Below are 25,175 nucleotides of genomic sequence, written 5' to 3'. Positions count from 1 at the left end.
TCTAGTACAGTGCTAGACTATCTGATTGTTTAAAGAGGTTGCTATTGTATCTGGGTCTTTTAGGTCAGTGGCTTTGATTTAGAAAATGTATACACTCAATCAAATGGTAGCTTATGACTTGTTTGGGGGGTGGGGACACTTCCAAATGCAGATTTACCTGTGTACCTTGAATAGGACGGGCATTTCAATACCCATTTCATGATAATGTGATTTCATGATAATCATGATAAGGTGAGCTAATTCTGGTATTTAATTTAGGAATTTTAAATTTTTAGGGATTTAACTTCTCTATTCAATTGAGAAATTACCTCAACTCTTTCATTAAATCTTTGCTTTCGCCACACACACACACACACACACACACACACACAAAGACACATCCCATTACACCTGGGGTGCAAATGTACAGAAGAAATAAGAAGTTCATTTTAATCACCAAAGTTTATTAACTTAATCTTTAGGCCTGTATGTTCAGAATTTGTGTGACAGCTACAGCAAAATGAATGTTAGAAATACCATGCTGGAATTATAGAAATGTGTTGCAATCCTGATCATTCATCATAATGAAAGTCAATAAATTAAGGAAGTGAGAATAACCCAGGACAACAAAAAGCTTGTGAAAGAGCACCAGAAAATATTTGCAATAAGACACAGATGGAGAAATGTGTCATGTGCAGTGCAAGTGTGACTAACAGAAGGCGGGGTGACCCAGAAGAGACTGAGGATGACAGAGTAAAGCAGAGGCCAGTGGGAAGGAAGCGAGGAGTACACTGGCAGGAAATGCAATGGCTCATGCAGAAGGAGTGACCGGGGGACAGCACAGGAGCTAACTGGCCAGTGTGAACCAGTCTTCACTGCTGACTAACGTGGGTCACAGGAATATGAAAGGTCAATGAGTGGCAAATTAGATGACATAGATTGACAATATAACTATAGGTGTACTGACAGTTCAACGTGTGTGTGTGTGTGTGTGTGTGTGTGAGAGAGAGAGAGAGAGAGAGAGAGAGAAATGGGCAGAGCAAATTACTGAGATAATTTGTTTTGTTCTCACAGTATTTGTTTTTTTCCTACTCATCGCTCATGCTTCAAAACAGATAACCAGGCCATGCTATTCTCTTGCCCTTGAGGAGAAATTGTAGCTTGCAATTTGAAAATTAAAATTGCCTTGGAAAAATGGACTCTCTAAGATTCACTGCATATTCATCATATTATGTTAATTCACATTATAGATATTAATGTTGTTTCCTACATAATCACATTGAAAAATGTTTGAAGCTTATATAACTGTTAATTTCCCAGTTTTATTCAGATATAATTGACACATATCACCATACAAGTTTCAGGTTATAGCATAATGATTTAACTTACATATATCATGAAATTATTACTACAATATGTTTAGTTAACACCCATCATCTCACATAGATATTGGAAAAAAAGAAGAAAAAAATTGTTGTTGTTTTTTTCCCTTGTGGTAAGAACTCTTGGGATTTATTCTTTTAACAACTTTCAGATACACCGTACTCTCATACAAATTTCAGCAGTGTTAACCATAGTTGACTATAGTTGTATGTTAGATCCCTAGTACTTATTTATTTTGTAACTGGAAGTTGGTACTTTTGAACACTTTCATCCAGTTCCCTCTCCCCCACATCCTGCCTCTAGTGATAACAAATCTGATCTCCTTTACTATGAGTCTCTTTCCTTTCCTTTTCTTTCTCTTTCTCTTCCTCTCTTTCATTCATTCTTTCTTTCTTTCTTTTTTTTTTTTTTTGTTAGAACGAAGGCCAAGAAATGAGTTATTATTATGTTGTTGGACACGATCCTGAACACCATGAGGAGGGTTGCTGCAACACGGTGTGGAAGAACAGGAGTCTGTCTAGAAACCAGGGTTTTCCTAGAGCATCTTTGATGTTTTTATGCCTACTGACGAGCTTAATGGGCAATTGCAATAAACCCCAAACTGGCAACATTAAAGTAGGGAGCTCCAAATTCTCATGAAGCAAGCTGTCTAGACTGAAATTCTAGTCAATGGTGAGAAAAGCATAAAACTGGTGATAGAGGGAAGAGCAAACAAATAACTTGTACCTTTTGGGCTTGTTGCAGCAGGGGAGACAGCACACTGTTTATTAACTTTTGCATATTAAATCATGGTGTGTATCCCAGAAAATTTTTGAAAAATAAATATATTACGTTTTTATTGTCTAATTGTTGCTGATGCAAATTTCACATGATTGTATATACTGGTCTTTCTATATGTGCATTCTAGACAAGCTGGTCTGCACACTGATATGCTCTGCATATTTCTTTCTCTAACCTTTTCCATTCATTGGTCCCACATACCTTCCCCAAGCTCTCCTCAGTGACTTTAACCCGATCCATCATTTATAGCCTATTTTCCTTTTCAGCCCTTGCCCTGGTTTTTTTCTTTCATTAATTTTCTACATATTTATTATTTCTCTGTGCCTATTTTGCTCTGCTGATAAGATAGAAACAGTAAATCAAACTCAGACAGTATTTGGGTTCATTTAAGTGAACTCAGTATAAGGAAACATAGAATAAGGAATTAAGCACTACAACAACATAAATAATATCATTCATATTTTCTTGTATTTTAAGTATATTGTCATGTGCATTATAATTATTTCTTGTGTTATTATATGTCGTGTCAGTATCACTGTTATATTAGTTATCACTTTGTGTGCCTCCTGTCTGTGCGCATATTGTCTTTTTACTAGACAATCAGGGCTTTAAAGAAGGATTCACTGCTTATATGGGCCTTCCACCATCACAAAGCTGGAGCCTTGTACATGAGAGATCCGCAATGATGTCCATGGGGATAATAAATGCTCTTATATTGTTCTACTATTTGGACTTTGAGTTACAAACTATTCTATAAAGAATTTTAAAATTAAAACAGCAAAATATAAATGATGGCCCAGAATTTATATGTACTCTATTAAGAGAAATGCTCAGCCAAAGGGCACATGCCCCTTGCACCAGTATGCTCCAGTCCACCAGCAACTCAGATAAACACATATCTGGAAGGAGTCTGTTGAATCTAATATACATAAAACACAGTTCAGATTACAACTTCTCTAAGAGACCTCTAAACCTCTCATACACAGTTGACTCTGACCTATTTCTGTGTCATCTTTTCAGCTATAGACTTTGCTTCACCTGATATCCTGCATGCAATTAGTCATTTGCATGGATTTTCTTCTGTCATGTGATGACTCTATGAGGGCAGTGATCCTGATTTTTCATCCTCCTGTTCCCAGTCCCTATCACAGTACTTGGCCCATGTTGTGTTTGCAAATGCTCATTAAATTGGAATTAATTAAAATTAATTAGAGGGAATGAATCATTTATAGTTCTTTATAATTACAAAAATGAAAAGACAAGATATAAATTTGATCTGGGAAAAATATATATACACATATGTCATTATGTAAGTTTCATCATCATAATAATTTTGATAAACTTAATGATAGCAAGAATACCCAAAGATGATATATTACTGTCAAGCATACAGAAAAAGCATACAGAAAAAGAACTGCATGTTATCTACTAAATATAGTTCAGTCAATATCTGATATAATGCCATTAGTTAATGCCTACTGGTTGGTGTTTAACCATAATCAGCAAATTAATAGATTGTATTTCTAATGATACTTCTATTTTCTGCCTAATGGTGTATTAAGTAGGCTCATATTGGGTGTACTGATTAGAATCAATTGGCACATTAGAACATTGTTTATTAAGCATGGCAAATGTTTGCCTAAATTATTTTGCTTTCTTATCTTAAAAAAAAAAAAAGAAAAGAAAAGAAAAAAGTGTGCTAAGGAGGCCTACCAGGAAAAGAAAACAAAACTGTTTAAGTGAGAATAGGAGCTTCCATAGCTCCAGTGTCTTGATTTTCAGATCACCACTGTGACACTAACTGAAGATGAAAAGGGCCTTGGACAGATCTCTGAGTAAAACTAAGTTCTAAGGGATAGGCAGAGAAAGAGAAGCTGCAATAGAGACTGATCTGTGCCCAGAGAGGGAAACAAGGAGATTCTAGTGTTAAAAGAATAATCTCCAGGAAGCCAGATAAAGAGTGTTTTCAGAAGAGGGTTATGACCACAGAATCTAATTCTGGGATAAAGTCAAGTTAATTTAAAATCTAAAAAGTATTCATTGATTTGGACAACAAAACGGGCATAGTTTCAGTGCAGCAGTGGGGAGAAATACAGTCAGTGCTCCACCCAGATCCCTGTTCCAGGGTGTAAATGTCTATGTCTATCCCCTTGACGCTCCAAATATCTGTGATTATTTGCTCTCAGTTGTGCCCCACAGTGGGAATTGCTGCAGTCACTGGAAACTGTCTCACCAAGAATTACATCCTCCCCCTCGGTGGATCATGACTGAACACTTCCTGATGTGAGGAAATAAAGACCTCCTGTTTCAATTTAGAATAATGCTAAAAGGCCATCTCAATTCCAGCAGTCTTGGCTGAGATAAGAAAATGTTCTGCTCATGATTCTTCATATCAGAGTATATTTCAGGAAATCCAATCTAAGACAGCTAGTACCAGAAGTGGTCCTACAAAGTAGATTCTAAGTTGAATTTTGGAGATGGGTCTCTCATTGACCAGCTGGCACTGGGGACCCCATCACTGGGAGTGGTTGGAGTATGGATAGCCCCTGGCATGCTATGATAGCACAATTGCTGAAAATTTTACTGATGGTGAACTGGGAGGGAATATCAGTGGGCAAGCATTTGCTGACTAAGGAATGCCTCTGGTGTTTTTGAGGAATAGTTGAAAATACATTCTTAAATGCTGTGCTATTGCTGATCAACATTGAAGAGAGATAAAGTTGGGTTCAAGGTGATAAATCATTAATTAGAGGCAAAATGTGAGAGTCAGAGAGCATCCTTGGCATCGTTATAAAAGTCTTAATCTCCTGCAACTAGAAAGCAGAAAGAGGCGAGGACCAGGGTTTACAATTTATTTATAAGAGCAGGGGAAATATACAAGATGGGAACAATATGTACTGGCAAGAGGCAGGAATATTTGTCAAAGACTGGAACCTAAGGGTGCTAGATCAAGGGAGAATCTAACATGAAGTCAGATGAAGAAAGTTTATCAATATGGATTTTATAACGAGCCCAAGAGAGAGCATCTGATCCTGGGCCGTCAAGTGCCTACATAACCAGAGTTTCCCTCATGAGCTGTACTCACCAAGTCATAAGCAGGGGAAAGGTCAGCAGAAATCCACTGTAAGATGGAAATGGTACATCTGGAAACAAGCATAAGCAGAGCCAGAAAACACAAGTAAACTGCACAAGCACATGTCTTGGATACCGAGTCATCTGCCACTGTTGTCTGGCACCTCTTTCTCAGCTCACTCCTACTGCCTCAGGGAAAGCCCTTTATGGTTTCCAGAGAGGAGAAAAAAGGAGCAGGATTAATGGATGGGTAGCTGGATGATTGGTGCAAGTGAAAAATGGATGTTTCTGTACTAGAAGTGACAGGTTCTGGCCTAAGAAGAAATTAGTAAGAAGAAATGGGCAGACTTCCCTTTGGTGGACCTGGTCAGCCATTTTGTAAGAAAGAGACATTGCCTGAGATAAGTGCCACACCCCTGAAGTTGAGCTGTTCCCCTTCTCTCCTCCCTCCCTCCCTTCCTTCCTCTTTCTCTCTCTCTCTTTCTTTCTTCCTTGGAGAGGGAGAGGGAGAAAATGCAGAGTGGGGCAGAGGGAGAGGGAAAGAGAAAATCTTAAGCAGTCTCCACGCCTAGTATAGAGCCCAACATTGACCTATCTCAGAACCCTGAGGTCATGACCAGAGCCAAAATCAAGCATCAGACACTTAAAGGACTGAGCCACCTAGGCACTCCAGTTGCATGGTTCCCTTAAATGTTGCACCCTAAGTCCTCACTTGCCTTATCTAGTTCCAGTCCTGCACAAGAACAAGGGATTCACTGGTCCTATCACATTACTACACCACTCAGAACCAATCAGCCTAATCGACATGGATTGACTTCTTCCAGGCGTAACTGAGGTGCCAGCTTGGGGAAGATACTCTGTGAGAAAGGCGTCACCTTCCTGCATGACAGATGGAGCCCAAATCAGGAGCTGTTGTATGGAGCTGTGTCCACAGAAGTAGAATTTGGGGCTTGGAAATTGAAAGAGTTACGTGGGAGTGGCTCTGATTGCCGTCATTCACAATGACCCTTTTGGAAGGAGTAGAGCAGCCACAGCCTGGGAGTGGCCCAGCAACCAGGGGCTCCAATCCTTCAGGAATGGTGGTGAGTCAGCCAACCCAGCAAACTGCCTCAGCCAGCAGAGGTGTCAGCTGAGGGAAGGGGCACCTAAAATGGGTGGTGGAGGAGGAGAAGATGAATGCCTGTTGTAGTTTTGAGATCAGGTGGAGCCATAGGGGTTGTAGTTCTTTCTACCAACACTTCTCACCTCATTTCCCCCAGGAAACTGGAGTAATCAGAATCTGGGTCAAGCTTTTCCCTGATGGGGAGAAATCACTTAAGAAGCCAGTGGTTGTAAACCCCTCACAGAGTAGATGTAGTGGAAAATGTAGTGGATACCACCTTGCTCCATCCAGTACTTCTGGAAGGCCAAATACTCACTCCATTCTTCAGTCAGGAATCGCCACCTGCCATGGGCAGTTGCCCTCAGTGGCAGGACACTGTCATGCATAAGGCAGCCCAGGCCAGTGACTGTCTGTGGTGGGATCGAATGGCCCGCTCCCCGTGTTTCAACCGGAAGAATTCTAGGCCCCGCCCCCAAGAGGATCACCTGAGCACTCAGTAGGACCTCACTGCGGGTCATCTTCTCTTAATCTGCTTAATTCTGCCTTCTTCACCTCCTTTGTATTGCATCTCCGAAGAGCACATCCTGAAAACCCTTCTGTCCAGAATTCTCTGGTTGAAGAACCTATTCCAGAGATCCAGTGTAAGACATGGTGTGCTGTGTGAGAAAATTAGAGGGGAAGCAAAGGGTTTTTTTCAGCAGAGGGTTCTTTTAAGAAGGCAGGTGGTAGCAGAAATAAGCAGGTTGGGCTGAGAGATCTTCTTTTGCTTAATTGGTTGGTTAGTTGTTTAAGATAGAAAAGTATGTTTGTTTATTTAATTTAAATTCACTTAATTAATTCACTTAATTAAATTCCATAAATTAATGTTCATTTAATTTAAATTCAATTAATTAATGTATTAGTTTCAGAGGTAGAGGTCAGTGATTCATCAATCTTATATCCAGGGCTCATTACATCACACGCCCTTTTTAATACCTATCACCCACTTATCCATCCCCCCCCTTCTCCCTTCCACCAACCCTCTGTTTACACCAACAGTGTAAAAGTGTTTCCCTTTTGCAGCATTCTCACTAACATCTGTCCTTTCCCGACTTGTTAATTTTAGCCATTCTGACTGGTGTGAGGTGGTATCACATTGTGGTTTTGATTTGTATTTGCCTGATGCCAAACGATGTTGAGCATTTTTTCATGTGTCTGTTGGCCATTTGGTTGTCTTTCTTGGAGAAATGTGTGTTCCTGACTTCTGCCCATTTCTTGACTGGATTATTTGTTCTTTGGGTGTTGAGTTTGAGAAGTTCTTTATAGATTTTGAATACTAGTGACTGCAGCCGAGGTCAGAAAGGTTGCTGCCTGTATTCTTCTCCAGGATTTTGATGGATTCCTGTCTCACGGTTAGGTCTTTTGTCCATTTTGAGTCTACTTTTGTGTATAGTGTAAGGAAATGGTCCAGTTTCATTCTTCTGCATGCGGCTGTCCAATTTTCCCAATACCAGTTGTTTATAGAGATTATCTTTTTTCCGTTGGATATTCTTTCCTGTTTTGTTGAAGATTAGTTGACCATAGAGTTGAAGGTCCATTTCTGAGTTCTCTATTCTGTTCCATTAATCTATGTGTCTGTTCTGTGCTAGTACCATACTGTTTTGATGATTACAATTTTGTTAATATAGCTTGAAGTTTGGAATTGTGATGCCACCAGCTTTGGTTTTCTTTTTCAACTTACCTTTGACTACTCAGGGTCTTTTCTGGTTCCATACAATTGTTTGTTCAAGCTCTGTGAAAAAAGTTGATGGTATTCTGATAGGGATTGCATTTAATGTATGGATTGCTCTAGGTAGCATAGACATTTTAAAAATATTTGTTTTTCCAATCCATGAGCATGGAACATTTTTCCATGTCTTTGAGTCTTCATTGTTGATGGCAAAGAAAGAAAGAGGTGGAACATACAGAAAAAGGTGAGGAAAAGGAATTTGACAGAGGTGACAGATAGAAGGAAGGATGGAATCAAAGGTTTAAGAGGAAATACTTAACCTCATTTTAGTGTACAGTATGGTTTGTAAATATCACCCAATGTTTTGCAAATGGTTAGTCACTCACTTCAACACTATTCTCAACTAGCTCACTTTTTTACCACCTACATAGATTGCTACTTTTATCACAAACTAAATCCTCATACATTCATGGGCTTGTTTTTAAATTCTTGCACTGCATAGCCACTTTCTTTCTCATCCAAAATAAAAATAAAATTACTCTAGTTTTTATGTAATGTTTTGATAATTGATAGGATAAAACATTTCTATTTCTTCTCATTGCTTTATTTAATTCCAAAAGTTGTTTCTTATATATCATGTGCTTTACTTTTTGGGTTTATTTTTAGGACTTTTAAAAATCTTTCATTGCTTTTAGAATCTTTGCATTTTTCAAATTTTTGTTTGTTAAGATGGAGAGGGCTACAGATTTTATTACAATGATCTCTCATAGATCCCCTTATGGAATTTTTTTTTTTTTTTTTTTTTTTGACAGAGAGAAATCACAAGTAGGTAGAGAGGCAGGCAGAGAGAGAGGAGGAAGCAGGCTCCCCGCGGAGCAGAGAGCCCGATGCGGGGCTCGATTCCAGGACCCTGAGATCATGATCCGAGCCGAAGGCAGAGGCTTTAACCCACTGAGCCACCCAGGCGCCCCCCCCTTATGGAATTTTTATGGGTGTTTTGCATTTATTCATTTCCTTTAGGGTTTTTCCAATTTTTCTTTTTTGAGTAATTTATATCTGATTTATTTCTTGTTAGCCTTCTTAGCTGGAACCTACTATACTGTGGAGGAGTATATAAGGAGATTTGAGTGTGGGAAACTTGGGGGAGTGCTTGTGGAGGAACGCCTATGGTGGCGGAGGGGCGGTGGGGAGAAAAGTTTGAAGGCATCAGAAAGGTGTGTTGTTACACAATAACAGTCAAGTCCTTAGCTGCCCACAGGTTGCTCTAAAGCTCACCGGATCCTTCAGAATTGTGGCAGGGGATCCAGGTGACCTGTCACTGGATGCTGGTTGTCCCTAAAGGGGGAATGGCCTTAATTAAGCCAGGGGATTCCCATCACATGATGCCATTCCTGCACACAGCTGAACCTGAGGGCTGTATTCATTTATGGGATCCTTGGGATCTTCCAGGTGTGATGTGAAACGGTCCCTGTCCTCAGAGGGCAGGGAGACTGTGAAGGGGCAGGCCATCCATGTTGGTAAGTGGCAGTTTTCAGAAGCAGAGGGAACTTACATGGAAGGCTTGTCTTGTGTTGGCAGTAAGGCAAATCGACCCTCATGTCTGCCAGCCAGGTCTTTAAAGTTTATATAGAGGCCTTAACTGGAATCAGTCACGGGTACCATGCAGGTGTTCTCAATACCACATCACTGCCTCAAGGCTTTGTCCTTGGAGAAGCCTCTGGAAGTGGGAAAGGCAAGTAGAACCCGTGGGCCAAAGACGGGGAGGGAGTGTGGAGCCTCTGATTTCCCACGTCCAGCTCACAGGTCAGTTGGCGGTCACGTCTTCTTGGTGACCTTCCCCCATCAGGCTGTGGACCAGGCAGCACTCCCGGCAGCCTTCCCAGTGGCAAAAAAGTAAGTGCGAGTCCCGGAAGGGGCCTGGGTAAGCACATAATAGCATTTACTGCACTCCTTATATGAAAGATGAGGCCATCTTTGTGTTATGTTTTGAATATGGTCAGGGATTAACTGACAAACTACTAAAATTAGCTTGTACGTTTGTGATACCTTTTGTGTTGTCAGTGTAATATAGTTTCCCCTCTTCTGGCTTCCCCCCTCCCCAGTCCTCCCCACCCTAGCCTAGCTGAACCTATGTGATGTAACAGCTAGAAGCCGGGGAACCACATTTTTTAGAATCTTTACCAGGAGTTTCCAGTTTGGGTTCCATGAATCAGAAACACCTGCTTGAAGTTTGGAGGCAAGAAAAGCGGTGGGCAGATGCCATGTTACCGCTCTTCAGACAATGGTAGGCAGATGGATAGGTTTTGGCAAAGATACCACAGCAGCCTTTGGGTATTTTTCTAAAAGTCGTCTGCCACAGTTTGCATGGCGTAACCTAGTCTAGTGACTTTCAAAACATCAGCATCATCTGGGAACTTGCAACAATGCAGATTCGTGGATCTACTCCAAGCCTACACTTTCATAAGCCCTAGAGGTAGTGCTTTGCTGAGTCCCCTTAGTTGATTCCATATACCAAAGCTGAGAACTGCTGAAGTCTCTTTTCATACAACAAACATCATGGCCAAGTTTGCAAAGTGGGTTGGTTATCAGAATTACCAGAAGTGGTTCTAAAATCTGCAGATTCCTGGGGACCACCACCTATTTCCCCATAAATAAGGCTCTCCAGAAAAAGGGCCTATGAATGTGTATGTTTCCAGGTATCCCCAGGTGATTCTGATTGTTGGTGGAGTGTCAGAAGTTGTTGGAGTATTGCCCTGTGGTTCTCCCAGTTTCTTGTTTAAACAGTATTCCCTTTTTCCTGTTAGTCACCTAGGGAGGAAAAAGCAATTACATGAAAAAGCTGTGACTTGTTTGGAAAAGTGTGCTCATTCAGCATAAAACCCCTTTCTGAAACTTTCCATTCTATAGTTCTCTGCGTTTCTCAGTACCAACCAAGACTGACCTGCGTCAGCACAGTGATCGCACCGTGCCTGCTGAAACTGCAGACACCTGGGCTCCATTCAGACCTAGTGAATTGTCTCTCTGGGCCTGGGGTGTGTTTAACAAACCCAGCAGCACACAAATGTTTGAGAGCCACCAAGCAGTTTTTCCACTGTCGACACAGACACCACACCAAAGCGTATCACCAGCCGCGCTCTGTATGCTACAAGGGCACATATGACAAAGGGACATCTACAGATTCCCGGTGTTAGCTCTGGGCTTCCGTTTCCTCATGGGTCAGTGAGGGTGTGGAAAGAGATCGTCTCTAACTTCTCTAAAGTGGATATGATTAGGTTGTGTCTTATCAACTTATACACACAGTCACTTCAAAGAACCATAAATAATATGATACAGTTTTCCATAGGTCTCCTGCTTCATCTTGTCATTTACTGCATTAGCTAGAGGAAAATATTTTCGTTTTATTGTCCTGTTGGTTCAAAATAAAGGGAAAGTAGGCAGAGAGGTGTGCTCTAAATATTTTGTTCATACTTTCATCTACTTTTAACAAATTTGTTATTTCTTTTTTACTCAAAATATCGAAAATGCTGATCACAATCTGGGACAGTCTTATAAGATGACTGAATTAGATTTTACTACTAAATGAAAATATCAAATACTTAAGTAGCACAAAGACAGCAATACCCAAAATCATCACATTTTATTTCAATGTTTAATTTTAGTCATAACTGTTATTTATTGTAAAAATATAGTCTATACGTAATATTAACAGCTAACAATGACTACATGTTTAACTATTCAGTCTTTTTATCATTGTTTTCAGTTAAAATTGTATCTTTTTAGCCTATGAATAAACAATGATAATCTACATGCTTATAGTGAAACTAAACCCCTGTTGAGAAGTGTCCAGCACTATCTTGAATTGGTATTTAGTATTTTTTTTTTTAGTGGTAAATGTTTTTTGAGTGGCAAGTGAGTACTCCCCAAAATATTTCTGACACAAAAAATGATTTTTTAAAACACCTTTTGCATAATTTATATAATGAGTAGTAGATCTTTCTGTGGGACTATACAGGCCTCAGTTTGTCTACAATTTTAATGTATCTTAGGATAATTTCCTATTGCCCTGAAATTGCTCTGGATAAATTAAGAGTTCTTATGGGCATGGGAGGGACAACTGTGAGATTACAGAAACCACATTATTTCTTTTGTAATGGAATTTTGGTGTGTGCAGGGACCATCTTAAGAAAGGTGACTCAGGAAAAATTTGTGTAAAGGTAAAATTGAACAACCATCTGAAATTGATTAAAAGCTCTCAAGTTGTGGCTTAATCTGGAATTAAATAAAGTGTTGGTTTCCTGGCTTCTACTTACTAAGATGCTCTCCAAAGTTATTTTAATAATCCCTTATTTCTGGAATATTCCAGTCTGGTAAAGTGTTATGAACTAATGACAAGGAAGTGGCACAGCCATGGGTAATCGTCATGGTCCAATAAAGCCAAGTCTATTTACCTTTAGGGCTCAGTTCAGGATCTGTTTAGCTAGGTTTTTCCTGGCTGAGAAGTCAGCGAGATCCTTAATTGCAAAATTGCATCATTTCATTTTAATTTGATGGCTTGGCTTTTGTATTCATAGTTCCAATGATGTTTATTATTGGTACATTTTTAGAAATAAAAGGCTATAGTGATTATTATGTTTTTGCCTGAAAGTAGACTTCATTTTATAACTGGGGGAAAAAAAATAATACTGGTGCAGGGGCGCCTGGGTGGCTCAGTGGGTTAAAGCCTCTTCCTTCGGCTCAGGTCATGATCCCAGGGTCCTTGGATCGAGCCCCGCATCGGGCTCTCTGCTCGGCAGGGAGTCTACTTCCCCCTCTCTCTCTCTGCCTGCCTCTCTGACTACTTGTGATCTCTGTCTGTCAAATAAATAAATAAAATCTTAAAAAAAATAATACTGGTGCAATAAAATGTATAGTTGGTATAAAACATATCATAATTATCTTAGAACATGTAAATGATTAAGGAAATTTCTTGCTACCCATAAGACTTTATTCATCCTTTGGCATAAGAAATGTTAATATGCTGAGCAGAAAGGCTAATATTAAGAACTTTGACATTGTGGGACTCAGTTTTTTTAAAGAATGAAGGTTATTTTATATTAAAAAAAAATCATCAAATTCCTGACCTAAGTTATATTTGATGTGATTAAACCGTGCACAGTTAAAGTCAATTTACTTTTCATAAGAATGAATAAGAATTTTGAAACGATTTGTGTGCATTTGAGAAATGTATCAGACTTGATAAAATTGAATTTTCTTTAGTAATATTCTGTTGAAAGAAAAAGGGCCTTCTGTAAACTAACCAAAGTTCCCAGAGAATTGAAAGAATAATAATGCCACATAAAGAATAATGAATTAGCATAATCAGAGTATGATGTACTTGATTCTGAGTTAGGAGATAGCCAGCCAGCCCCAGACACTGGACTTTGTTATAACTTGTAGACTCATTTTAGGCAGAAACTTATGTCAGAAATACTGCTCTCTTGATTATACGGGATAAGGTTTTTCTGACTTGGGAACAGTAGTGGACTATCAGAATATTATATATTCTCTTATTATATATGATGCATTCTATAAATAGGGCTTTCCCTCCTTTGTTAGAATAAAATTTTAAAAAGCAGAAGAATCAGCATAGAAAATATTTGAGATTTTTCACTCTGTATTTACTTCTTATGTCTGTAATAAAATACAAGTATATGATAATTTCTTAATCTTTGTTCCCATAATATACAAGGTGTGAAATTAAAAAGATTCTATATATATAAGTTAATAGAAAAATAAAATAAGGGAAACCTGGGTAGCTCAGTCGGTTAAAAGGTTGACTTCTGGTCATGATCTCTGGGTCCTGGGATCTGGCTCCATGCTCAGCATGGGGTCTGCTTCTCCCTCTCCCCACCCCCACCCAGCTCTTGCGCATGAATGTGCCTGTGCTCTCTCTCAAATAAATGGATAAAATGGATAAAATCTTTAATAAATAAGAATTAATTATTAATTAATAAGAATAAAGTAGGAAAAATTAATTCCTCTAGCAAAAAAATAAATCCTTTTTAAAAATCTCTTTTCCAAAATGACTGCCTAAGACTAACGGTTCTCAAAATCTGGTGTCTGGACCAGCAGAAGCATCACCTATTTGTACTTTATCAATGCAGATTTTCAGATCCCACCTACACCTAGTGAATCAGAAACTTTGAAAATAGAGCCCATCAGGCTGAGTTCCAACAAGCTTCCCATGTAATTCTAATGTCCATTACAGTTTAAGAACAACTACCTTAGACGAGGGAACCTAAGTTAACAAAACTAAAATAGGTCTGAATTGCTGGGTGGACTCATTTGGTTTCATTGACTCTCAGTCCTGCCTACTGATCTCACTTGGAGATGCTTTCAAGACCCCAACCCAGATCAAGTGAATCAGAATCTCTGTCTTTGTATCAACACTTTAAAATTTCTCTGGTGATGGGACACCTGAATGACTCATTCGGTTGAGTGTCTGCCTTTGGCTCCGGTCATGATCTCAGAGTCCTGGGATTGAGCCCCCCATCAGGCTCTCTGCTCAGCAGGGAGGCTGCCTCTTCCTCTCTCTGTGTGCATTCTCTGTCTCTCAAAAATAAATAAAACCTTTTACTGAAAAAAAAATTTCTCTGGTGGTTCTCATGAGCAGCAGGATTGAGAGGCATGGTTATTAGTTTTGCGTGCCTATTCTTTAAGTCAACCACTTGCTGCATATTCTGCATAGATTAATGTGTGGTTATTCCTGTTGCCCTTTTCTGCTGACCGATTCCCTGTTTTTCCTGGCTACCCCATGAGCTGAAACTGGCTCAGCTGCCAGAGGAACTTATATGGGAGTTGCTCTTATTTGGGGAACTTTTATATTCAATTCACAAATCGGCCCATTATCTCTTGGAATATTAAATACACTTCACTATTGTTTTTCTTGCTCTGTCTTATCCTTTTTCAATTAGTTCTCCACATAGTGCTGTAGCCAGCATTTTCTTTCTAAAATATAAATCTGATTATATCCATATCCTCAAAAATGGCTTTCAGGGCTGCACATAGGAGGGTCCCATGTCCTCTATCCACTATTTCCCTCCCAGAATTCCTTCTATGCTGCAGCCATACAAAATGTTCAGTTTGGTAGTTTGAACATAGCACATTTTTTCTCAATGGAATACATGCTGTTTTCCCTGCTCGGAATGCTGCTCCCTGACAGACAGTTAGTTCCGTCATCATCACTCATTCATCCATGACTTTGATATGATTTCTTCCAACTTCACTCATCCTCGAAGCTTGTGATAACACTCCCTGTGTTAGAATCTCCCTTATGACACTTTGTTATATAGCTTGCTTGCTTATCTGGAATTCCCAGTGGACTTAAGGAATTAAAGAAGGCGTTGTTCATATATTTCTTTTTAATTTTTCATTTCCTACATCTAATGCAGAGCTAATACATAATGTTTTCAAGAAACTTTTATTGAGTAAATGAAAAAATGAATTTTAAACAACCTGAAGCCAGGTAATACAACTGAATAGCAAGTTAAAAGTAAGGAAGAAATGCACCAAAGGCAAGGTAGAGTCAGGAGTAAAACTTGTGCATTAACTGTGAAGTGATAGACCTAGGGTCCAATGGCTGGGCTACCAGGTAAATGACCTTTTTCTTCCACCAGCCTGACAATTTAATCCTTTCCTTTCCATCTCGCATGAAGTAACTGTCTTCTAACAAACCAATTCAGAGATGCCATTGCTTTGTTAAAGGAATGTGCATTTCTCTTAGTTGGTCAGCATTTTCCATACTGTGTTCCTCAAGCAGGAGATACACAAGATTTTAATGGATATTTCATATAAAAATGTTCTCTGGCCAAACAAGTTTGGAAGGTACTAAATTAAATTAAGCAACTTTCTTTAGTCTAAACATATTCAGGATTTTTATTGTGCTAACCTCTTTTGTTAATTTCCAAAAGAGAAAAATAGTAAGCATTTATTTCAATTTTTTTTGAGAGACAACTTGCAGAAGTGATAGTCACTTAATAGAAATAGTTGGAGAAACAATAGTTGAAAACCAGCAAATTTTTTACTCTAAGAAAGGCGAGGACGGTGGGAGTGGGGGAAGGAGAGGGGAGCATGGCAGAGAGATTTCCTCCATCCCTCAGGAAATTAATTGATCAGAATTATTTTCTGAACTATGGGAACTTTGTGAACTTGCACAAAGAAAATCAAATTGAAGAAGTATCAATTTACACATTTTCAAGGTTATTTAAAAATATGCATTAAATATATAAATATACTTCATACAATATATGATGTGAGGAGCATAAAATATTCATCTTTAACTACACATTCTTGTGGAACATAAAATTCACTGTGGTGCATCAATTTTCTGAAATGTAAAAACTATCAATGTTTAACCATTAGAGGAAAAGTATAGTAATCCCAGCTGAAACAGATAGGAAAATAAAAGTTCAGGAGGAACCTAAATGGGCCCTGAGGGAGAATAATATGAGACCCTTTTGGAGTCTTGGAACTTGGGGTTCAGATTATATTGAACAGTGGAATGGGGCACCATTCATTTCCAAAGTTAGGCTTTTGGTGTCAGTGGGTATCTTTGGTGGGTATGTCTACTCCATGTATGCATTTATACTTAGTAGGCTCCTAGGAGGAAAGGCACACCTCCATCACTGAGATTTGAAGGCACAAGTGCCTAACTGACTGACTAGAGTAGAACGGAGTGAATCTTGACACCCTCAAACTCCCCACAGTAAGGGAAGCTGGACCAGTGAAGAACAGTTAGGACTAATGTCTAAGTTACCTGAGGAAAGTGACCTAGGCACATTGTGCACTTAATTCCAGACCTTCTCTAAATGGCCAGTGTGTCACTGAGGCAAAATTTAGAGATCAACAGTTTGACAAGTTCATATCCTAAGAACCATTCAAGTTTCTGTTATACACGGAGACATGGAAGTCTTCAGTGTAGGATCCCTAACTGAGCTTATTTTGGAGGGGCCTAGTAGACTGTGTGTGTGTGTGTGTGTGTGTGTGTGTGTGTGCGCGCGCGCGCGCACATGTGTGCATGTACATGTACACATGTGTTCTATTTCCACCAAAGAAATTTTCCTCTTCTTTTCATTGTGGTTCTGAGGGAAGCTGTCAATCACATGGCCCCTCTCTCTCCTAGCTACAGGACTGGGCCCCACTTTGGCCTTGCTCATGAGGGTAACCTATATTCTATTTTTTTTTTTTTTTTTTTAGTCAATGAGTGTGGTATTCCAATAGGTGGACGTGGAACTGCAACAGGACCTGAGTCCTTCATGAGATTAGATAAATACTGTGAAAGTGAGAGGCTTTTTTTTTTTTTTAATTCATTAAGGACTGAAATAATGAGCTGAGGCTGACAGCAGTCCTCTTTCCTACCATGCGGAAAAGCTGGCATAAGAATGAAGTTGTCACAAAGAGGGACGCAGAGCCCAGAGACAGAGAAACTAAGATAGCTTTGTTAGAAACCCTGGATCAAAATGTGCTCAAAGTCTACCCCATGATTTCATTACCCATGTGTATAAATCAATACTTACTTACTTATTTACTTATTTAAGCTAGCTTGAATTTGCTTTTGGTATCTTTTAGAGAGAGGCTTTTACTAATGGAGAAAATTTCTCACGAGGAGGAGGCAGGAAATGGATGAGGCCACTGGCCGGAGTTTTCATCAGGACCTTCAGGAGCATGGCACTAGGGATTCAGGAAGAGGTGTTTGATGCTTAGGTGAGCCGCAGACTTGAAGAATTGCTAGGGCTTCCCGCAAAGTTGGCCATGATGGGTTATATCCTGTTGTACCAGGGAAGAGCCACCATCACTGACGCCAGAACACCACTGGCACTGTCACATGAGCCATACTCAACTAAGGGCAGAAAGGGGTTTAGAAATGGAGTTTGACCTCTAGGACCCTTACTTGAGGTATTGCTCCCTTAGAGTCTGAAGGGTAAGTCCAATGACAAATATGTCATATTACAAATGTTGGAAATTTCTAGAAAAACAGAAGTCCTTCCAAATATTGTAATTTCTTTAAGCAAGATTGGTGGAGGTTTGTAGCAATTGTGGTTTAAGGTATAGTTTTAAGTGTGTCTCAGACTTCTTATGTGGAAAAGAAATGAGGAGAAGTCATTCCAGAGAAAGGGAAATATTAGCAATGAAACGTTTGCAGATTCATAGGGCTTTGAGAGAACATCAGACTGAGAAGACAAAATGAAATTTTAGAGAGGGGTGTGAGAAATAAGTCTGGCTAGTTAGAAGGGTGGGTTACAGTGCAGCAGGTCAGGAAAGTTTAAATTGAGTTTAATATGAAATAGTTAAGAAGAGGGTTTTATATCACCAAATAATATAAACTGAGCATCATTTATTTCACTTGGTGTCAATATAAATACAATCACACTTATTTTCCAGCTGGTTGTTTGAGTTTTCAGGTTTCTTTCTATAGTATAATGTCTTCTATTTCTCTTTTTAAGATGTCCCACTATATTCTCACCCCAGCCCTACACTGAACTGTCCAAGAACCAAGGAGCTTACTCGTAAAGGAGATTAGTTCTGCTTCAAACACCAAATAGGAGGAGAAGACTATAAAAATCAGATTAGCCCATAACCAGCATTGGCTAGGTCACAAGCATCTCTCACAATTAGATGATATTTCTCCCTTCCTTCAGAAGTGCCTTGCTGGTCCAGATACCTGCCCATGATGGAGTGGTGACTATCTTTCAGCTTCAGGGATACAGACCTTAAATATACATTTACCTTCTAGATAGATTTGTCTTCTAGTGGTTTACAAAAAGAGGACACCATACCACAGTGGCTGGGGGTCTGAACCCATGCTGACTCACTCAAGCACAGGGATGTTCTTTGAGGATCAACTCAAAAATCCACACGTTCTGCCTCCCAGCAGCTGATCACGGAATACATTTTGCTCCCCTGCTATAAACTGGCTACAAGCTGAAAAATAGCAGGTGTTCTTGAGAACGTGGATAAACTGGAAATTTTATAAAATACTGGTAAGAGTACAAATGGCTACACCCACCTTGAAAAACAATTTCACAGTTAGCAGTGTGCAAGTTGTGACTATGCTTATATATGGTAATTCTCCCAAAATACAAGCTCAAGATGAGCATGTTCATGACTGTATTGACAAAAGAAGAGGAATTGATTGAAATGGTTGGCAACGGAGAAGGACTACATAAATTATGACATGGTCGTACGATTGATTAAAATTCAGCAGTGAAAATAAATGAACCAGAGCTATACATGTCAACATGGATAAATCTCACAAACAGGGTTGAGCAACAATAACAAAAGCAAGTCCTAGAAGAACACATGCAGTTTGAAGCCATATGTCATTTCAGAAATATGAAAAACTAACAATATATAGTTAAGAACTGTGTACATGTGTCATAAATTAATGAAACACAAGGGAATGATAAACACAAACTTCAGAATCTAGGTTAGCTCTGGAGAGGATGCAGAGAGCTGTGGTCAGAGTTAGCCATATGAGGGGGCTCAAAAAATACTAACTTTATGTAATACAGGAAACATAAATGTTTTATTCTTTAAGGTAGACATATTTTGTATTGTGCACACCCATCTTCATACAAACACAGATATAATTTCGTTGTAAAAAAATTTTAAAGGGTCATTTTAGTGGGCTAGTGTAATTATTTAAGTGCAAATCCAGTCAGAAAATCTTGATCTCTGGCTGAAGAACTATTTGCCTAAAAGTCTCACTGGCTTTCTGAGAGAGGAAAGCTAGACTACGAACTCCTTGCTAGTTCTCTGCAAAAAAACACAGATACTTGTGACCAGATCATGAAACTCTGGGAGAGTCTCCTCATACAAAAGCCTTCCTGTGGACAATGACCACTCACATCTTCTTCCAGCACTTTAACCTCCAGGTCTCTCCCCTCCAGGTGACCATGGCTCAAGTGTGTAGCCTCCAGTGTAGCCATGTACTCTGCATTTGTTCAACATTTTCTATTCTTCCAACTTCTTTCCTTCTCTCTTCTTTCTTCACCTACTTCCCTGTTTTTTTGTTTGTCTGCACATTTGCTTTTTAACCTTCATTATCTACTTTTCAGATTTTTAAAATTCAAGGTAATAGGGAAGAGATGGGGTGGGAGGAGAGAAAAATAGAATGAGATACTTCTAAAAAAAAAACCTGTTCTAAATCTACTCATTGTGTCTTTGTAGGTGTTGTAGGGGAAACAACACCTCCCTTCTTCAGTAAGTACAGCAAGTGTTCTAAAAAATTTTTGCTTTGTATCAGGACTTACCAGAGTCTTTAAAACTCTAGGAGGAGGAGCTAGTATGCTATAAATTTCCAAATTTGTTTAATAAAATATTTCCCTCTTTTTCAAATGCCTATCTTGAATCATACTATGTTCAGTGAAATAATGATGGGAAATAATGAGTTTGAATTACAACCAAGAGTGTTCTCATAGTAAAAGCAAAAGGAGTTAAATATTACACTTTTCTATAATAAATATTGATAATAAAATATTTTACTGAATTCTCCTTTTTTAAAGTTTTTATATTAATTCCACTTAGCATAGAGTGTTATATTGGTTTCAAGTGTACAATGTAGTGATTCAACAATTTCATATATCATCCTGTGTTCATTACAAGTGCACCCCATTAAAAAAATGCACTCCTTAATCCCCATCACCTATTTCATCCATCCCCACCCATCTCCCCTCTGATAAATCATTAGTTAAGAGTCTGCTTCTTGTTTTTTCTTTCTCATTTTTTCCTTTTGCTCATTTGTTTTGCTTCTTAAGTGCCACATGAATGAAATTATATGGTATTTGTTTTTGACTGACTTAGTTCACTTAGCATTATACTTTCTAGCTCCATCCAAGTCATTGCAAATGGCAAGATATCATTCTTTTTAATGGCTTAATAATATACCCTTATATTGTGTGTGTGTGTGTGTGTGTGTGTGTGTGTGTGTGTGTGTATGCATGCGCGCATGCACGCACGCACGTATACTTCTTCTTTTTCCATTCATCAATGGATGGACACTTGGGCTACTTCCATAACTTGGCTGCTATAAATATTGGAGTGCATGTATCACTTTGAACTAGTTTTTTTGTTTGTTTGTTTTTTGTTTTTTAATTCTTTAGGTAAATATCCAGTAGTGCAATTCTTGGATCATAGGGTAGTTCTTTTTTAACTTTTTGAGGAGCCTCTATACTGTATTCCACAGTAGCTGGAGCAGTTTGCATTCCCACAAACAGCGCAAAAGGGTTCCCCTTTCTCCACATCCTCACCGATACCTGTTGTTTGTTGTGCTCCTCATTATAGCCATTCTGACAGAAACTACTCATCGTAGTTTTGATTGCTTTTCCATAATAAGTGATGATGAACATCTCATTTGTCTCTTAGCCACCTATATGTCTCCTTTGGAGAAAGGTCTGTTCATGTCTTCTGCCCATTTTTTTTAATTGGATTTTTTAGGGGGCGGTTGTGTTGAGTGGTGTAAGTTCTTTGATACTAACCCATTATTGGATGTTATTTGTGAATATCTTCCCCATTCAGTAAATTGTCTTTTAGTTTTGCTGATTGTTTCCTTTGCTGTGCAGAAACTTTTTATTTTGATATACTTTCAATAGTTTATTTTTTCTTTTCTTTCACTGGCCTCAGGGAACCTATCAAGAAAAAAGTTGCTATGGCCCATGTCAGAGAAGTCACTGCCTGTGCTCTCTTCTAAGCCTTTTATGGTCTCAGGTCTCACATTTAGGTCTTTAATCCATTTTGAATTTATTTTTGTGTATGGTGAAAGAAGGTGGTTCAGTTTCAATCTTTTGTAGGTAGCTATCCAGTTTTCCCAACATCATTTCTTAAAACAACTGTCTTACCCATTGCATATTTTTTTCTGCTTTGGTGAAGTTTAATTGACCATATAATTATGGTTTTATTTCTGGGGTTTTGACTCTGTTCTATTGATCTATACATCTACTTTTGTGCCAGAACCATACTTTTTGGATTACTACACCTATGTAATATAACTTGAAGTCAAGAATTGTGATGCCTCTAGCATTGCTTTTCTTTTTCAAGATTACTTTTGCTATTCATCATCTTTTCTGGTTCCATACAAACTTTAGGATTGTTTGTTCTAGTTCTTTGAAAAATGCTGTTAGTGTTTTCATACAGATTGCATATTGCATTAAATCTGTAGATTGCTTTGAGTAGTATAGAAATTTTAACAGTATTTTTTTTTTTTTTTTAAAGATTTTATTTATTTATTTGACAGACAGATCACAAGTAGGCAGAGAGGCAGGCAGAGAGAGAGGAAGGGAAGCAGGCTCCCTGCTGAGCAGAGAGCCCGATGCGGGACTCGATCCCAGGACCCTGAGATCATGACTTGAGCCGAAGGCAGCGGCTTAACCCACTGAGCCACCCAGGCGCCCTTAACAGTATTTTTATTACAATCTATGAACATGATATCTTTTCATTTCTTTGTGTGATCTTCAACTTCTTTCAACCATGTTTTATCATTTCCAGAATACAGGTCTTTCTCTTCTTTGGTTAGGTTTATTCCTACTGTCTTACCATTTTGGTATATACTAGTAACTTATTATAATAAATATATCACTATTATATAGTAAGTATATACTTACTATAAAAAATAATAATTTACTATTACTGAATATTAGGTTTATTCCTAGTAACTTACTATTCCTTAGTATCTTACTATTATTACTAGTAGTAATAATACTACTATTACTATCTGGGTACAATTATAAGTGAAATTTTCTTAATTTCTCTTTCTGCTGATTCATTATTGTTGTATAGAAATGCAAAAGATTTCTATACATTGATATTTTATACTTTGACTTTATTTATCAGTTATAACAGTTTTTTTGGTGGAGTCTTTCAGGTTTTCTGTATATAGTATCATGTTGTCTGCAGATAGTGGAGGTTTTACTTCTTCCTTACTGATTTGGATGCCTTTTATTTCTTTTTGTCATCTAACTGCTTTGGCTAGGACTTCCAGTACTATGTTGAAAAGAAGTGGTGAGAGTGGACACCCTTGTTTTGGAGCTTACATTAGGGGAAAAGCTCTTGGTTTTTCCCCACTAAGGATGATATTATCTGTGGGCTTTTCATATTTGACGTCTGTTATGTTGAGGTATATTCCCTCTGAACCTCCTTTTTTTTTTTTTTAAAACTATGAACAGTTGTCAAATGCTTATTCTGCAACTATTGAAATAATCGTAAGGGTTTTTTCTTTTGTTGATGTGATGTATCATGTTGATTATGTTGATTGATTAGCAAGTATTGCTATTGATTAGCAAGAGCCACCCTTGCAACCCAGAAATAAATCCCAACTGATTGAGGTGAATGATTTTTTAAAATGTATTTTTGGATTTGATTTACTAGTATTTTGTTGAATATTTTTGCATCTATGTTCATCAGAGATATTGACCTGTAGTTCTCTTTTTTTTGTGGTGTCTTTATCAGGATAATGTTAGCCTCACAGAATTAATTTGGAAAATTTCCTTCCTGTTCTATTTTTTTAGTAGTTTGAGAAGAATTGATATTTACTCTTCTTTAAATGTTTGGTAGAATTCACCTGTGAAGCCATTTGGTCCTGGACTTTGTTTGTTAGAAGATTTTCATTACTGGGTCAATTTCTTTTCTGGTAATAGGTCTGTTCAAATTTTCTATTTCTTCTTGACTCAGTTTCAGGAATCGTTGTGTTTCTAGGAATTTATATCTTCTAAGTTGTTCAATTTGTGGTCATATGATTTTTCATAATCTCTTACAGTTGTTTATATTTCTGTAGTGTCAGTTCTTATTTATCCTCTCTCATTTTTTATTTTGAGTCCTTTCTCTTTTTTTCTTGATAGATCTGGCCAGAGGTTTACCAATTTTATTGCTTCTCCCCACCCCCAATCAGCTCCTGATCTCACTCTGTATTAGTGGTGGGTTTTGTTTTGTTGTTGTTGTTATTTTGTTTTAGTTTATCATTTACTTCTACTCTAATCTTTATTATTGCTTTCATTTCCTCTAGTTTTAGGTTTTGTTTATTGTTCTTTTCCTGGCTTCTTTAGGTACAAAGTTAGGTGGTTTATTTGAAATTTTTCTTGCCTCTTGAGGTAGGTCATAAACTTCCTTCTTAGAACTGCTTTTGCTGTATTCCAAAGGTATTTGTCTTCATTTTCCTCTCTCTGAAGTTTACCTCAAGTTGTTTAGCTTAGGTAAACAAACATTTAAAGACAATAAAATTTAGAATTTAACATCCATAAAGGTGTATTATTAAAACATAATATTTTCTCTAAAATAACCCCACTACAATGAATAGCCACTATCCATTTCTCTCCCAAATTGCATCTCCAGACTTCTTACCTTTTTCAATGTGATCTCCTCTCTACTTTAGTTGTAGAGTTTGTTCTTCCGGAGTTCAGGTTGATTTCTGGGCTATTCGATAATTATTTAGTTGTATTCATGGGACAAGATGAGCCTAGGGTTCTCTTACTCTGCTGCCATCTTCCCTTTTCTGAATTCTACTTTCTGCAATAGATTCTTTGTTGATATGGAAACATAAAATTACCTGTGGTAAATGTTACAGTTTAGTGAATGCTTTTTCAATGTAATCACCCTTTAATAAATTTATATCATGTTTTCTCCCCCAGTAATGAATAAGTATCTACTCTATATTGGATAATATCTTAGTGTTAGGGACACAAAGTGAACAATATAGAAATAATTACTATTTTCATGGAGTTTTATAAGGAACAAAATTTTAAGACAACTTGAGTGTTATTTTTACTTCCATCCCCCCCCCCCCCAATTTATTGCAACTCTATTCAAGTAAAATACTTAGTTGTTTACCAAGGTATTCACTATTTGAATTCCCCATAGGAAAAAAATACTGCATGGGAAGAAATAGTCATTATATGATGAAAAATTCATTTAGAGCTTTTTATTCAGTTAGTCCCTGCTCAAACATCCCTCTTTTATTAATAGGAGTCCACTGCATTACAGGACAGCAACATTTTTTGCCAATATAGGTTTTTAATTATTGTATTTGCCTTTTATAACCTGAAGTTCTGTGCAAATATGATTCAAATGAAGTATGAAATGAAATTACCAATGTTATTGAGAATATCAGATTTAACACAATTGATG

This window comes from Enhydra lutris, unplaced genomic scaffold, assembly GCF_002288905.1.
Source record: "Enhydra lutris kenyoni isolate GAN:26980312 unplaced genomic scaffold, ASM228890v2 scaffoldscaffold40, whole genome shotgun sequence".
Classification (NCBI taxonomy): Eukaryota; Metazoa; Chordata; class Mammalia; order Carnivora; family Mustelidae; genus Enhydra; species Enhydra lutris.
Note: the sequence above shows the minus strand (reverse complement) of the source record.